Source organism: Vulpes lagopus, chromosome 8 (genome assembly GCF_018345385.1).
Source record: "Vulpes lagopus strain Blue_001 chromosome 8, ASM1834538v1, whole genome shotgun sequence".
NCBI lineage: Eukaryota > Metazoa > Chordata > Mammalia > Carnivora > Canidae > Vulpes > Vulpes lagopus.
This window is the reverse complement of record NC_054831.1, coordinates 2,150,259-2,167,947: the sequence shown is the minus strand read 5'-3', so window position 1 is coordinate 2,167,947 and position 17,689 is coordinate 2,150,259.

Genomic DNA, 17,689 nt, shown 5'->3' with positions numbered 1-17,689 from the left:
GCTGCAGGGCAGGGTGCATGGAGGGAGGGGGGCTGGTGCCCTGTGACCCCGGGGAGAGCACACCAGCGGCTGGAATGTGGAGGACATGGGGCAGCCTGACTCCAGGAGGAGGGAGCGCCTTGGGGACAGGGAGCCACAGGGAGGCCCTGCATGCTCAGGGATGGGGGAGCCTGGAGCCCCAGGCTGCGGTGTGTGTGCAGGAGAGGCGGCCAGGGGGACAGCCACACAGACAGTAAGGGGAAGGGAGGGCACAGAGCTCTGCCAGGAGGAGAACGAGGGCCCTCTGTCAACCACTGCTGCACCGGAGGAGCTCAGGGGGTCCTAGGCAGGCGGGGAGAGGTGGGGGGCCTGACCACGGAGGGGGGCGGGCGGCCGAGCGGCCAGGTGCAAGCCCAGTGTCTCAAGGAGGGGGACAGCAGGCCATGGGCTTGGGGGCAGCACCCGGCCTTAAGGTGCTGCTGAGTTCCTGCTGGGGACCCCCTGAGCATCTCCAACCCCCCACACTCAGGGGCAGTGGCAGTGGGAGGCACCCCCCTTCTGAGCCAGCCCAACCCACGGGGCCGAGCCTTGGACCGCTCGGGGAGCCCTTCAGACAGGTGCCTCCCAGTGCATGGCCCCCTCCACGGCTGTCACCCGGGGCCCCGGGGCACTTGAAGAAAGTAGCTCCGGTGAAGAAGACACAGAAGTGGCTCAGGGAACCTCAGGAGTCCCGCTGGAGATGACTCCCTTCCTTCAGGGCGGGGAGGGTCAGCCTGGGGTGGGGCCAACCACGAGGGGAGCAGGGCTGAGGCTCCTGTAGCTCTGCATTACAGAGCTCCTGGATCACACGGCTCCTGAAGGCGGAGCATTTGCATCCCTTTGAACTGGATTTCCTGTCTGTTTAGACTGTAAAGTCCTAAGAAAGTCCAAAAAACAGAAATGAGATCACTGCTTGCCAACGATCCACATGAGCACAGAATTTTATGAGGGGAAAGGAAAACCTGTTTTGACATATAAGCATCAGAATAATCCACATCCAAGTAGGAACCTTTACAATGACTATGAGGAAAATAGAAACAGCCAGGTGCAAGGCTCTGGAAGTCCAGGTGAGCACGAGGGTAGAGACCACCAGGTGCAAGGCTGGGGGAGTCCAGGGAGCATGAGGATAGAGACCACCAGGTGCAAGGCTGGGGGAGTCCAGGTGAGCATGAGGGTAGAGACCACCAGGTGCAAGGCTGGGGGAGTCCAGGTGAGCAGGAGAGACCACCAGGTGCAACACTGGGGGAGTCCAGGTGAGCAGGAGGGTCGCCGGCTCTGTGCCCAGGCTGGAAGGGCCTGACTGTGATCCTGTTCCCAAGGAACGTTGTTCCTACGTTGTTCCCAACGTAGAAGGAGAGGAACAGAGACCCTGTTTTCTTTTTTTTTTTTTTAATATTTATTTATTTATTATTTATGATAGACATAGAGAGAGAGAGGCAGAGACACAGGAGGAGGGAGAAGCAGGCTCCATGCCAGGAGCCTGACGCGGAGACCCCGTTTTCTGATCCGACCTAACAGCCCCAGCCCGTGGCCTGTTTCCTCCGCTCCCGTCCAAGAGGAAGGAGTCACCGAAGCTGCCGGGGCCCCGGGCTGACCGCAGAGCAAGTCACCCCCACAGCCGCGAGGGCGGCCCAGACTCCTGCTGTCCCCCGGGGGACCTGCCCATGGGCCGCCTCTTCGGGGCCCAGAGACCGGGAGCAAGGTCAGGTGAGAGCAGCTCAGTCCCCGGCATCTGGGCCCCTGGACGGACGTGTGGTCCCAGCGGAGGTCGTGTGACCCGGGGTCGGCAGCCTGACGGGTGGGCAGCTTGCGTTTCTGACCCACACAGTGAAAATAAACCCTCTCCCGGGGTCAAGGCCCCGGCAGCCTGTCCTCACGCCCCTGTCGCTCCGGGGGTGACGCTGCCCGCAGCCGCCCTCTGCCCGGAGGGTGAGAGCCACACGGTCCAGAGGTGAGCTCGCGTGACCAGGACCTCAGGTGACGCATCCGTCTCCCCCACATCCCCCCTGCACGGCTCCGACCCTCCCACAGCGTGGGGTGACACGGTCACTCAGCACATAGCAGACCGCCTTTTCCCCCCATTGATGTATTATTATTTTTTTTTTAGCAGATTCCCCAGAAAACGGTGTGTTACTTCTCTAGGCTTCCTCCGCTGACTGGTTACTACTTTGGTTGGGTTCAGATTTTGAAAACACATCATTTCAATGCCAAGATTAACAAAAGCTGGCGCTTTATGATGTTGGAATTGACCCAACAACTCACAGATTAAAAACCAAAAACAAAAAAACTTCAGAGCCAATCAAGTTGGAAAAAGCTGCACATTCTGTTCGCTGGATGGTCCTGCCGACCCTGCAAACCCAGGTCCTCCCACTGTCCATTTGGGGAGTTGTAAGAATTCGTAAGAAACAAAAGGAAAATCTCCCTGCCTTCATTTTTATGTCTCCTGTGTTGATACTATCTCCCTGCCCACGGCTCTGCTGAGTAAACAGCCTCATCTCTGCGCGGCCACCCCCACCTCAGCGCCCTCCCCCGCCGGCCCGAGAGGGTGGAGGCTGGACCCAACTGGACGCTGCCGACCCCTGAGCTGCCACGACCACCGTGGCCTGGGTGGCCCAGGTGGCCTGGTCAAGATGATGAGCAGAGTCCTCTTGGGAACCGGGGTGCATAGAGATTGATCTCACGGGGCGGGAGCTGAGCCAAAAGGATGTGTAACTGGAGCTGCAGCGGGGGCTGGGGGCTGGGGGCTGGGGGGCTGGCGGCATAGAGCCCTGGGGAAGCAGGAGGGACGCTGACCACCGTGCATGCGAACACAGCAGCACTTGTCCAAAGGGGGTGGCCTTCAGCTGGTCACCACCCTGCTCGGGGTGTCCCCTCTTTCCATGGGAGAGATGCAAGACCTCATGATTTCCAAGCCTCTGAAACCTTTGAATTCTTTTTTCTTCCATGTTGGAAGCGCAGTTTAGGTACGTGTGCTTGTGGATGTCTCAGCAGCGTCCGCATCAGGCCTGTGCTGGTGACGTCCCAGAGCATCCGTATGGGAGCCTAAGCTGGTGACGTCCCAGCAGCATCCATATGGAGGCCTGGGCTGGTGATGTCCCAGCAGCATCCGCATCAGGGCCTGGGCTGGTGACATCAGAGCAGTGTGTCCTTATGCTGTCTGGTAAGGCACAAAGGGACAGGGGTGGACCTTGCCCTTGCCCTTCTCCCTCCGTGCTTGTGTCGGGCGCAGGGAAAGCCCGAAGGCCTGGCCAGTGTGTGTTGCTCCTGCCGCAGGCCCGGCACGGGGCTGGCACCTGGGATCGGCTCATCCAGTGTGGAGGCAGCTGCCGCACGCGCATCTGCCTTGGTGGGGGGTGCTGGCCCCCACTGCCTCCCCAAGTGAAGGGCGCAGCCCCTCCCAGGAGAGCTGACGGCCTGCGGGGCCCCCACGTGTGCGCCCCCCACCTGTGCCGCGCATCGACCAACAGCCCTGCCCCCCATGCCCGGGTGTGAATGGGGAAATGACACAAGTGGCAAAGGCCCATGGGTTCCTCCCTCATCTGCCCCAGCACGCTAGAGTTTGACCCCAAGTAGGCAGGAGCTGAGTGCCAGGTGCACGGGCCCGGGGAGTCCTGGAGGAACAGGTGGTGCAGCTCATGCCCTGGCACCCCAAAGTCCCTGTCCGACCCGTGTGTCTCAGGAGCGCTTCCTCTGCGCTCTCCACCCTGGCCCGTGACTCAGCGGGGTCGGCATTTCCCAGGCCCTTCCCATCAAGCTGCCTCCCCCTTTTAAAGGTAAAGTCCTACATTTACTGTAGTGTTTCTGGACGGGGGTTCTCCGGAGAAACAGGACGGACGGGGTACACACAGGTACATCATTACAGGAATTGGCTCGCGGGATGCGGAGGGCCTCGAAGTCCCACGATCCACCGTCTGCAGACTGGACTCCCCAGGAGGCCGGGGTGACACTCCGTGTGAATCGAGGCGCATCAGCGTCCCAGGGTGGGAGGGGACGGCTGTCCCGGTGCACGCAGAGATGGAGCTCACCCTCCCTCTGCCTTCTGGGTTTATGTGGCCCTAAGGGATGGGCTGGCGCCCGCCTGCCCTGCTAAAGCCACCTATGTGGTCTGTGGACTCCAGAGCTGATGTCCTCAGAAATGCCACCAAACAGCCCCCAGAAATCCTGTTTTGCAGTTAGCTGTGCTTCCCGTGTCCCGGCCAAGCTGACCTGCGACATCAACCATGGCCAACTTCCTTTATAGGTGGAGAATCCAAGGTGCCTTGGCCACTGTGCTGGCATTTTTTAAATTGTGATTTCTGTTCCTGGGTCGGTGCTCTGGGTGCAAACTGGACAAGGTTCTTGAGTCTGGGACATGTGCCCGTGGGGCTTCTCATGCCCTGGATGACCTGACCCGGCCGCCTCCACCGTCCCCCCCCTCCCCCAGAGCAGCAGGCGCCGTGGGCCGTCCCCTCATCCAGTCCCTGCCACGGCTCCTGTGGCCCCTGGGCACCCTGGGCAGGTCCTCTCTCTCTCTCTCTCTCTCTGTCCTTCGGGGATGGATCGCAGCCACCCCCACAGGTCGGGTTACAGGCCCAGAGCTGTAAGGCAGGTGGAGAGGGAGTCAGGGCTCTTGCACTTGACCCTCCCACCTCCCCGGCTCTGCCTTGAACACGCGCACACACCCTGCAGCTGTGAAAGGTGCATCCGCGCCTTGGTCCTTCGCAGGTTTGGAGAAGCCTATTTCCTCCGACCGGCACGCTGGCTCTTATCTGCACTCAAACCGTTGCACAGGGACCTGGGGTGAAGACAAATTGCCCCAAGCAAGCGTAGTGCACTTTACACAACCCACTCGAGGGCCGGGCGTTCTTGCGCACACGCGGGTGCCTCCTTCCGCCCCGCGCCGAGAACAGGGAGTGTGGGGGATCCGCACCCTGTGGGTTCTCGGTGGCCCAGCCAGGGTGGCCCTCAGCTCTGCAGCCACACAGTCTGGCTCCAGCAGAGCCTGAGGCCCCTGGATGGAAAATGCACGCTTGGGTACCCTCCCGTCTTCTTCGACGCCCCCACCTCTGTGCCAGGACGTGGATCCTTTCCCGTCCACGTCGTCACCATGCTCCAGGGGTGGCGCCTCCGTCCATCAGCACAGGAGCCTCAAGAAGAGCTGGGGCGGCCAGCAGGGCATGGGGGTGCTGCGTCCAGCTGGAGGGGCGATGCAGTGGCCGTGGTGGGGCCGGGGAGCCCAGCATCGACGTGGGGGCCCTGGCTTCCACTGCTTTCCTGGGAGTCGGAACCCTGGAGCGTCGGGTGGTCCCGTCAGCCTCCTGCAGGGTGACCCCGCGGGGAAGCGCGCCTGCCAGGCGGCCCTGCCAGCGTTTGCTGGGAGCACACACCCAGAGCCCGTGCACATGTGTGCACATGCATGCGTGCACGCACTCTCACACACACACGCACACACACCCATTAATCAGAGCTCTGTCTCCATTATCGTCCTGACCTCGCGCCAGAGCTGCCTTGATCAAGGCGGTGCTCGCCTTGAGGACCGCGGATGCTTTCCGAGGCCTGGGAGGGTTTCGTCAGTTGGGCCCTTTCCAGCGTGAGTCACTGTCCGCCTCTTCGCCTTAATTAGTGTTCGGGGAGTTGCTGGTGTAACTCTGGTGAAGTCTAGAGAAATTAATCAAAGTGTATCTTGCACTTGAAACACACTCAGAACCACCATCCGGCCAAATCCCCCGGCACTGGCACCCGGACAGGCCAAGCCCCCCCACCTCCCCAGCTCAGCTTGTTTTAAATTAGTTTGCAATTTCCCACATGCTCAAGACTGGCCTTCCTCCCTCGATCTGGCACTTTCCTCTTCAGTATTTTCTTCTGGAAGGGTTTTTTTTTTTTTTTATTGTTTTCCCATCCGTGGCAATTTCTCAATCCACTGCATACCATCTGTCTCAATAAAACGGTTCTCACGGAACCTGGGCCCAGGAGGCCCCGGGCACATGCGTCTCTTGGCACGGTCCTTGCGCCCCCGTGCTGCCCTGACACGTGGCCACGCCGTGTCTAAGACAGAGGAGGTTTCCATCGGCCGCTGGGCTAGGCCTGCCCCCCTGCAGCCTCGCAGGTGCTGGAACACGGGGTGCTCGGTGCGCTGTCTCCAGGGTGAGCATCGTCATGTCCAAAATGCCACCACCACCACCACCACCACCACCACCCCCAATTCACTTGGGAGACAGAAATACAAACGGACAACGGCCAGACCGTGCGTACACAAAGGGCAGCCTGACCCACACCCTGTGCAAACCGGCCGGAAGCCAGACACGCAGGAAGTACAGCATCGTCCCTGGTAACGTTGTCTGGGACGATGGGGCCCCAGCGACCAGGCCCGGAGTAATCACTGACAGCTCCCCTACCTCCAGCCTCAGAACCAACCACAGTGACGGTGGCCGACCCCTTGCACAGCAAACTGAGTCACCAGCCCTTGTCTGTCTCCTGTGTCTTTGCGCCTGGCCACACGCATCACGTGTGAGCGAGCCCCGCGTCTCAGGACACATGTGGCGCCGGGCAGGCCTCAGGGACGTGCGGCTCTGCTCCTCGGTGGTGCCCGGCCTCCTGGGGGAGCCGCGCTGTGCCTCTGGCTGGAGGGCTCTGCATGCCGGGGGCCGGTCAAACTCAGTCTGGAACGTTCTTGGAAGCTAATCTGGGGCTTTGAGGGAAACCCTAAGTTGGTGGCCTGGGACCAGAAAGTGGGGACTCAGGCTCCCCCTGAGTTCTCGGGTGGTGTGGGCCTCTCACGGCCCCTGAACGGTGCATGTGGCCACCGGGTCCCGGTCCCCCGGCCCACACGGCCCCTCCCGTGCACACGCCCGCACACCCTGCTTTCACCTCCTTTTGCTCTGTCCTGCCCCTCCCTGGGGGCTTCCCCACCTGGCCACTCCCTACACTGTCCAAGACAGGAGGTGGCTCTCACCCTCCATCCAGAAAGCCTGCCCGAGCTCGGGGGCCTCCCCGCAGCCCTGCCCACCCTGCCATGGAGGCACGGAGCCCGTACTGAGCCCTCCCCGGGAAGGATCTCATTGCCCGTCCCAGGCCTGCAGCTGCTGCTGGCGTCGGTGCCCGGGGGGTGGAACCACAGACCTTGCTGGCCTCGCCAGGGGAGACGCTGCAGCTTTGACACAGGGACATGCCACCATGCAATCTGCTTTGCCAAGACAACTCTGGCAGGGGTGGCGGATGGAGAGGATGGAGGCAGGTAGCACATTGGAGGACAAGGCATTCTTGCAGTGGCCCTAGTGAGCCGCGGGGGCTGGAACGAAGTTGAGGATCCGAAGTCACCGAGGTCCTGCCCCTTCTATGTCTTCTCTTCAGAAAGATCAACTCCATGGGTCGTTTGAATTTCTGCCCCAAATGTCCCTCAACTGTGCATGATTTGGTGCTAAATGGACTCCATGGGTCCTTTGAATTTCTACCCAAAATGTGCATGATTTGGGGCTAAAACGGGTCATGTTTGCCAGATGGGCAGCACAGCGACACACACGCATGTACATAGGTGGCAGGGGTGGGCACGGGAGTTTGGAACGAAGCAAGGCACTCTTGAGCACCCCAGGACAGAGCGTAGGCTGAAGTCACGGTCCCCTACCCATTGATGGTGAGCCCCCTGCCATGGAGTTAAATGATGAGGTGGAAACAAACTTGATTTTGAAAGCGAGACCGAGTCCCTGAGCAGGGCCTGTGTGCTGGTGGTGCCGTCCCGGGGCAGCGCGGATGGGGCGGGACGCATGGGGGGAAGGAGGCCTTGCCTGCCAGTCACACGCTGAGCCCCCTTGCTCTCTGGGGGGGGGGGGGACCTCCACGCACAGGGAACCCGGGTCCCTGGAGCCTGTAGCCGCTGCAGCTAGGCGGGGAGATCTTTGTCCCCATGTCTGCAGAACACAGCCGGGCTCGGGGATGGCTTCCTGGAGGCCCGGGGGATTTAGAGCCCCCTGGACACAGGCAGCAAAGCTCTGCTCGTTGCCAGCAAAGCCCTGGCAACGGAGGGCGCCCCCAGCCACGGGGAAGGAGGTCCCCGCAATGAAGGGGCCAGAGTGGGAGACCACAATGGTGGTAGACAGGCCCCCTGGACCAGACAGGGGGGTCCACACCCTCGCACGAGTCACGGGTCCCCTGGAGAGTAGGTGGGCGCAGGAACTTGGCACCACCCGTGCAAACAACAAGGCTCCGTCGGGGCCTGAGAGTTCCCACTCCTGGCCTCATTTGGGTGACATTTTTATAGCCTTTCCCTGCAAAATGTAATCAGTTTTTTTTAAAAGATTTTATTTATTTATTCATGAGAGACACAGAGAGGGGCAGAGACACAGGCAGAGGGAGACGCAGGCTCCATGCAGGGAGCCCGATGCGGGACTCGATGCCGGGACCCCGGGGTCACGCCCTGAGCCCAAGGCAGATGCTCAGCCGCTGAGCCCCCCGGGCGCCCCAAAATGTAATCAATTAGAAGGTGTTGTGTTATCAGAGGTTCTATTGTCCTTACTCGTCTACGGGAAACCTCTCTTTCCAGCTTCCTTATTCCAAAGCTTTGGGTCCTTTCCGACTTGGAAAAGGAGCGACTTTCACGAGCCGACCTCCGCGCTCTGCGCGCCTTGCCGACTGCCATGCCCCCAGATTAAAAAACAAAAAACCCTTATACCTTACACTCTCCAGCTTCTCTTCTCACACGATAGTCTCCAAGAATTCTCAGAAGCAAACTCCGTACCCTAGAAATGATTTGCTCCTTGAAAGGCTGAGATCAGCCAGTAACCCATCGGATGCCAGGGGCCGTGCTGCGCCCAGAGCACTGGTCCTCCGCCAGGGGCCGTTCCTCCCCTGGGCACGTCTGGTGATATCCGGGGACCTTTCTGGGGATCACATCTGGGGGAGGGTGTGACCAGTAGTCGGAGCCAGGGGTGCGGCCACACACACCCTGAAACACGCAGGACAGCCCCCACCACGAGTAATGATCCGGTTCAAAATGTCAGCATCGCCGGGGCTGAGAAACGCTGCTCTGGGTGGCTTCCAAATATCCCTCTAATTTATTTTGTTTGGATGGGCTCTTGGCTTCAGGGGCTGATTTCAGCTCTTTTCATATTTAAATGCATCCCCCCCCCCACTATTAAATGCAACCTCCGTGTCTTTCTATGAATGGGACCTATTTGCACTCTTCTTACCTTTCCCTCCTGCCTCTCGGGCCTTCTGGAGATCGCAGATGGTGGCCTCCGGGTGCTCATCCTCTGTTTTCCATAAAGGAGGCGTTTCAAGTCCCGAACGTGCCCCCGGCGCCGCAGCATCACCCTCCCCCTTCCGTGCTCTTCGTGCCCGTCTCCCGACTTCAGATTGTCCTGCTCTCGGCTGCGGTTCCCCCTCCGCCCACCTGTTTCAGGGTTTCGGCACCAAGCAGCTGGCGCCGCGTTCACGTTTTCGTCACTCCTGCACCCTGTGCTGCCCTGTGACCCGAGGGAGCGCCGCAGGCTGCGACCGTTCTGCCTGCAGGTGCCCGGAGCCACCTCCCCTACCGTCGGCCTGGGGGCTCCGTGCTCAAGCCTTCTCCTCAACCGTCCACCGGTTCCACTCCGGGGGGCCTTAGTTCAGCTTTCATGAGACTGCACGTCGCCGGGCAGAGACGGAGGCCTTCAGAGCCCAGCCCGTGCCCTCCGTGGCTCCGCTCTCCGGCAGCTGCAAGGCCCCTGCGGTGACCATGTCCCTCCCTGGACACGCCAGACTGGCCCAGGCCTACACCCTCCCTCCTCTCCACCGAGCTCAGGGCCCTGGCTGGGGCACAGCACCGGGACCCTGAGACATGGCCGGGGACAGCCACGCTGATGCCCCAGGAAACGTGGAGACCCTGGGCTTGCACAAGTGGTTCCGTCCGCCCTGGTGGCCACCAAAGCCGTCTGCCTGCCTGAGGAGGACACAGGAGCTTCTCCACGTGCGACAGCATGCCTTCCAGGGCCACCTCCCTCCTGCCACCGGTGCAACTCCTAGTGTCAGGTCACGGTGTTACCCGAGTGGGGACAAGGAACCTGCCGACGCGTCCTGGCAGGAGCAGGGAGGGCCCTGAAGGTCATGGGGGAAGGTGAGGTGTGCGAAGGGACCGTGCACGGGCAGGGGGCACCCGGGGGCGGCCTCCCAGAGGCCTGAAGAAACCCTGGTGCTCCGAGGAGGAGGGCGGGAAGGGCTGAGTGGGGGAGGAAGGGCATCGGAGCCGCCCCGAGGCCGCACCCTGGAGGCCTTTGCTGCGCCCACGCTAGTGCCGCTGAGGGGCCAGCATCCCGAAGGCTCGGTGGCCGCCGTCCCCTGGGGGCCAGGGGGTGGTGCTGGGGACACTGTTACTCACCTGGGCTCCCCACAGCCGTGGGGGAGCCACCCTGGAGCATCAGAAGCTAGGCGGCCACGACAGCGTGGAGAGTGGCCTGCGCCCCACGAGCTGCGGGGGCGCCTCCGGGGACGGGGCACCTCCAGGACGGGGCAGATGGGCAGCCAGCGTGCGATTGCGACACAAGTCCCCATCCCTCACCCGGTGGACATGATGGAGACGGGGGGCACGCTGTACCAGAGCAGAGAAAGCTCCCGACTGAGAACCCGAGCACTCAGACGTGCGAGGAGGCTGATCCCACGTAGCCAGACCCCGCTGCTGCCCGCCTGCGCCGCCCGGGGCCAGCACGGACCTCAGACTTCGCCGCGGCGCTGGGGCAACCATGACCGCTGCCGCCCCTCGTGTACAGCTGTCGCCAGGGTCACAGTCGGTGCTCAATGGGCCGGCCCGGGACAGGGACGGGCCCCACGGAATTCTAGGTACAGACGTCACCGCCGGGGTGGCTCTCAGAGACCAAAGGCTCCTTCCATAAGAAAGGATAGAGAAGCTGTGGTCTATGTACAATGGAATATTCCTCAGCCATTAGAAATGACAAATACCCACCATTGGCTTCGACGTGGATGGAACTGGAGGGTATGATGCTGAGTGAAGTAAGTCAATCGGAGAAGGACAAACAGTGTATGTTCTCATTCATTTGGGGAATATAAATAATAGTGAAAGGGAATAGAAGGGAAGGGAGAAGAAATGGGTAGGAAATATCAGGAAGGGAGACAGAACATGAAGACTCCTAACTCTGGGAAATGAACTAGGGGTGGTGGAAGGGGAGGAGGGCGGGGGGTGGGGGTGACTGGGTGACGGGCACTGAGGGGGGCACTTGACGGTATGAGCCCTGGGTGTTATTCTGCATGTTGGCAAATTGAACAACAATAAAAAATAAATTTATTATTAAAAAAAATCTTGATGTTACTGTGAGGCTACTGCTCGGCAGGCAGGCACCTGCGTCCACCCGCTCCTGGGTCCCAGGCTCCTTTTGAGAAAGAGCAGGAATGTCCCCGCTTGGCTTTTCCCTCCATGCACATTTGTTCTTGCCCTGTACCATCATCACCATAAGTCCCAGAGAATTCTCCAGAAAAAGCAGTCTTCCCCACCAAACACTCGTGCAAAATCCACTTTTATTGAAGACTTTGTAGGGAGAGACAGAGGCAGGGACTCCCTGGTTTTCCAGGGGCCCTTTTGGGAATGCCCCCTCCTGCCTTGTTCTCTGGCACCTCAGCAGGTACGCCCTCCCCAGCCTGCCCTCCCTGGCCTGCCCTCCCCGGCCTGCCCTCCCCGACCTGTTTCCCAGGCCTGCCGTCCCACACTTGCCCTCCCGCATCTGCCCTCCCATATCTGCCCTCCCCGCCTGCCCTCCCCAGCCTGCCCTCCCACACTTGCCCTCCCGCATCTGTCCTCCCGTATCTGCCCTCCCCGGCCTGCTCTCCCTGCTTCTTTGCCTGCGTAATCCAGCTCTGACCTCAGCCCTACCAAACCACGGAGAAAGCCTCTCTAGTCCCTTTTAAACCAGCAGTTTAAGATTACTCCTGGGCTCCTGGGTGGCTCAGTAGTTGAGCATCTCCCTTCGGCCCAGGGCATGACCCGGGGGTCCTGGGATCGAGTCCTGCATCTAGCTCCCTGCAGGGAGCCTCCTTCCCCCTCTGCCTGTGTCTCTGCCTCTCTCTATGTCTCTCAAAAAAAAAAATAATAATAGATTACCGGTTACTGATGAGGCCCCCACCGTCCGGCTGTCCATCCCCCATAAACCATGGCCCCCGAGGAAAGGTTGGGTGTTATACCACTTTCTCCATCTCGGGACAAACGCAGATACTTGCTGAGCCGGGTTGAAAAGTGTTCCCTTTACCCCCTGCATTCGGTGACACTCACAACTCAGACCGTCTCCCAATGGGGTGACGAGCCTCCTGTTAGGACCGAAGCGGGACACAGATGCTCGTCTCCGGTTGTGATAGTTCTCGACTGTGCCCTTCGCTGCCAACTAAACGTCTGCAGGTTTAACTCTGGGGCCCCGGCACCAGCAGGGCCCTCTGCAGAGCTGCCCAAGGAGGGACGGTCCCCGGAGGCCGTGTCTCTCTGCCAGCCTGACGCAGGGACAGAGCGACTTCCAGGCCAGCACTGCCCCAGAGAACCTTCCAGATTACTCGGCATCAGCTCTTCAGTGGCAACTTCCTGGGTCACTCCCGCCGGCTTCCTGGTCCCTCCCGTGGCCCAGCCCACTCCCACCCTCCTTCCTTCCCGCTCTGGCAGCCGGGGCGAGCTCTGCCGTGAAACCCTTTCTTTCCAGCTCTGCGTGGCTACGAAGAGACTCTGAAAAGCATGAGGCTCGTCGGGAATGGCAGCTGTCGCTCTGGCCGGGTGACTTGCTGGCGATCCGGGGGCGTCCTCCGCGTTGGGACCACAGCGAGGGCCCTGGCGGGTGCGGGCTGCAGGCCTGCCTGTGGGACACTCTTCCTCCGGACCCTCCGCGCGCATGGAATGAGGAGCCGTGTCTCCCCCTCCGGCACCGCCCTGCCTCTCCAGCCTCCCCACCAGCCCGGCTCCTGGTTTTTCCTTCGACTCCCATCCTCAGCTCTGCCCCGAAGCAGAAATCCTGGCGGCCACGTCTCTCAGGTCCTCTTCCTGTCATAAAAGACATTCCTGCTTTTAGTACAAACTTTGTTTCTTTTTTCCCCCAGCTGACCGCGATGTTCAAAGAACACAATAAAAAAAGTACCTTCCTTTAAAAAAAAAAAAATCAAGATTAAGAATCAGTCCTAAATTCCCACCAGGGAGAATGCACTGAGCTCCTTCTGGAACATTATCAACTCTCATCTCTCCCTCGGCGTTGGATAAATGTCTCCTCCAAGAGGAACTGCTGATGAGAAACATGCACGCACGCCGTGGCGTCCCGGCCTTGCCCCAGAGGCCCTGAGATCAGGGTCCCCTCCCAGCCTGCCCAGCTTCAGCGGGGAGTCTGCTTCTCCCTCTGCCTCTCCCGCCTCGTGCTCTCTCTCTCTCTCTTTCTCTCTCTGTCTCTCAAATAAATAAATAAAATCTTTTTTTTTTTTTTTTAAAGAGGGGTTTGACATAAGGGTCCCAGGCTGTAGGCGCCACCAGTCATCTCCTAGCCGGGGACCCAAGGCCAAGTTTCAGAATGTGCCCTGCACACCCCTGCCTGGGATAGCAGAGGAGACTCCCCCTCCCGCGTTCCAGGCTCCATGGCCTCCTGGTCCCTGAGACACACTTAGGTAGGCAGATTTCTCACTGACACCTCTTGCACTTCGCTTCCCCGGATCAATACCCCTTGAGGTCATCTTTGAACTGCAGGGGCCCCAGAAAGAAAGCGTAATAACCGACCAGAAAGTCTGCTGACCTTGGAGGCTGAAAGCTGGAGACTGAACAGGTTCCTCCACGGATGAGCTCCCTGCCTTGGACCAGTTCATTAACCTCCCTGACCTTCAGTGTCTTCCTCTAGGACAAGAGGTGAAATCCAGGGTTAACCTGATGGAGGGCTTTCCCCTCCTTCCTCTTAAAATAGGGATGATAAAATAAAATAAAATGGGGATGAAAATTCTCAAAATTGAGGCACCTGGGTGGTTCAGTGATTAAGCATGTGCCTTCATCCCAGGGCGTGGTCCTGGAGTCCCGGGATCGAGTCCCACATCAGGCTCCCTGCCTGGAGCCTGCTTCTCCCTCTGCCTGTGTCTCTGCCTCTCTCCCTCTCTGTGTCTCTCATGAATAAATAAATAAAATCTTAAAAAAGAATTCTCAATCACAAAAACCAGCTGGCCACGCTAGAAACTTTGTATATGGTGTGAAGTAAGGGTAAATCTCATTTTTTAATATGTAGATATGCAATTTTTCCAGCACCATTGCTAAATGACTGTTCTTTCTTCCAGTGAATTCACTTAGTATCTCCGTTGAAAATTGTGACCTTATCTGCTTAAACCTTTTTCTGGATTCTCTACTCTGTTCTTTGTATCTACATGGTTACCTTATGCCAACATTGCCAGTTTTTATTTCTATAGTTTTATAGAAATCCTTGAAATCGTGCAATATAAATCCTTCAACTTGGTTCTTTTTACTTTTTTACAAAATTATTTTGGCTATTGTAGGGCCTTCATACTTCTTATACAACTATAAAATCAGCTTTGTGATTTCAACTCCAAAAAAAGCTGTTAGGGTTTTTATTGAGATTGTATTATATGATATGTTGGTTTGAGGAGAATGGACATCTCAACCGTATTGAATCCTGTGATTCATGAACATGGTATAACATTCCATTAAGGTAGATCTCCTTTAATTTCTGAATATTTTGTGCTTTTCAGCACAACAGTCTTGCACATTTTTGTTAAACTTATTCACATTATTTTATATTTTTATGCCATTGTAAATGATATTTATTTTTTTTAAGATTCTATTTGTTCATTCATAAGACACACACACACACACACACACACACACACACACACACAGAGGCAGAGACACAGGCAGAGGGAGAAGCAGGCCCCATGCAGGGAGCCCAACGTGAGACCCGATCCCGGGTCTCCAGGATCAGGCCCTGGGCCAAAGGCAGCGCTAAACCGCTGAGCCACCCAGGCTGCTCTGATATTAATTTTTTAAATTTAAATTTCCATTTGGTTCTTATTAACATATAGAAATGCAGTTGACTTTTGAATATGGATCTGCTGTTCTGCAATGTTGACAAGCTTATTTACTACTTTTGGTAGCTTTTTGAAGATCTTCTGGGATGTACTGTATAGACAATATTGTCACCCATATAGACAGCTTTTCTTCTTCCTTTCCAATTGGTGTGAGTTTCATTTCCTGTTGTTGCCCTATTGCCCTGCTGGAGCCTCCAGCACAAGGTTAAATAGAAGTGTGAGAGCCTTACTCCTGCTCACAGAGGGAAAGCGTTCTGTTTTCTTACAATAAATCATGTTAGCTATAGATGTTTAGTAAATCTAACTCGTTGAGTTAAAAACTTCTCTGTTACCCCTAGTCTTCTGGGAGCATCATAAACAGATGCTGAATTTTGTCAAATGCTTTTGCTGCATCCTTTGAGATGTGACTTGGGTGTTCTTCTTGTCACCCTCCTCTGGTGATCTCTCTTCTCCACTGTCTTACAACTGCCTTCCCTCTCCAGATTTGATCAGGGTGGTCTGCGTGACGTGGGACAATTTTGACCATTAGTCATTAACTGTCTGACCTATTGATGCTGGACCTGGGAGAGGGCCCAAATTTCCCAGTGGGTGGCCACTTGCCAGGGAAGGCTCTTCAGGATGCACCTGTCCCAGTCAAGGGCCAGGCTGCAGAGGCAAGTGAGGCTTCCCTGGGAGACAAACCCTAGGCAGGAGGACCATGGGCAGAGACTCTGGCTCAAACTCACGACTGAAACCCCATGTCCCTTTGGGGTCAGAGGGACTTGAGGCAGAGGCCTCTGGAGTGAAAGGGATTTACCTGGAACTTGCATGATATCCCAGGAACTGTTTTCCCAACTTACAAATAAAACCAAGACACTGCCCCCGCCAGAGCTGGAAAATGTTCAGGCCCAACTCCCCAGAGGAAGCCTGTTTTAATAATTAAGCCAGGAACCATCAACCAAGACATTAAGCAAGACTTCTCTAGCCAGAAAGGGGAAGCATGGATAGAAGTGTGCTCACTGGGGGGTCTCATGAATGAGCCGGTGGGAATCATGATGACTTCTGTTTATGGCCTTTCTTCTTCCATCCCCCAGTCAGTCCTACATGATATATTCTTATTGACAAAGAGTCTGTGCAAACAAGGAGATTATCACAAAGGACACTGGATACTGAAAAGAGCTCTTATCTCAATATTTAAGCAAAAACAGTTTGCCAGGATAAGTCATTAGCTGGGGAGGAGCAGCCTTAAACAGCTCATGGAGTACGGATGAGCCCTGCTGATTCTTTTCAATGTTACTGGAGCGTTTCCCACAATGACCAAGTGGTTCCAGATACATTCGTGGCAGATGGCATTCTTGATTGTGACTGCTCACCTCTTCTTCCTGGCGGACGGGTAGGTACCGTCGACCTTGAGCATGACCCTATGACTTGCTTTGACCAATGAGCTATGAGTGGGCATGGCCTGTGCTACACCAAACAAGCTCACACCAGCCTGCCTGTGCCTGGGACCTTAGCCAAGAGGATGGGATGTCCTGGAAAGGGACTCCAGCCAGGGTCCTGGACCACAGAGACACATGGAGCAGAGACCCAGTCCACATGGCACATGAGCAAAGGATGGCAGCGCTCTTGGCCACGGGCATCAGAATTGGTCTATTATGTGGCCTCTCAACAAATGCTGACAGATACGATATTGGAATCACCTACAGATAAATGTTTACTGTGATTTTTTTCAGATGGGGTGTTTGTTCCTAGACAAGATAATTAAAACATACTTATTCTGACTTCAGTTTATCCTGTTCCGTTTCAGAAAATCGTTAAAATGTTCTATTTTACATTAACAAAAAGATGAAAGACGATACCAGCCATCAAACCAATTAATTTTGACAACATATACCTTTCCTTTATTAAATGCATGGAAAAGTTTTGAGCATAATTTGTACTAAAGTATTGCCTTTTATGCTTAATAATTATCAATATTTATAACATACATAATTTTGACCATTAGTCACTAATAATAACTGCACTGATATTTTTAAATTGTGTTACGTTTCTTATTTTAATTCCAGTGTAGTTAACATAGTGTTATATTAGTTTCAGGTGTACAATATAATGATTCAGCAATTCTATAAATTACTCAGTGCTCATCACGGTAAGTGTACTCATTATGCAATGATATTTTAATGCAGAAGAAAAGGGGTTTTATTTTATTTTTTTCAAGATTTCATTTATTTATTCATGAGAGACACAAAAAGAGGCAGAGACATAGGCAGAGGGAGAAGCAGGCTCCCTTCAGCGAGCCTGATGCAGGACTTGATCCCAGGACCCCGGGATCACGACTTGAGCCAAAGGCAGATGCTCAACCGCTGAGCCACCCAGGTGCCCTGAAAAAGGGTTTTAAAATTTAGAGCTTCACAGTCATAGGAAATAAACAAGTTTCAAAGTATTGATAAATGCCAGTTTGTTTTTTGACAGGAATGACAGGAAACAAAAATAATAATAGGGTGATGCGTAAGAGACTTTCAAGCATGAAAGTACACTAGGTTAAGGTAAACACCTGCGAGGGGAATGGTTGGAATGGGATCAGGAGTCGAAGAAGAAAGAGGAAGCATGCAAACTCTCTGGTGGCTGGAGCTGGTGATGGATGTCCTAAGGTGACATTAGCAGGCGTGATTCATCATGACATTTACGTTCT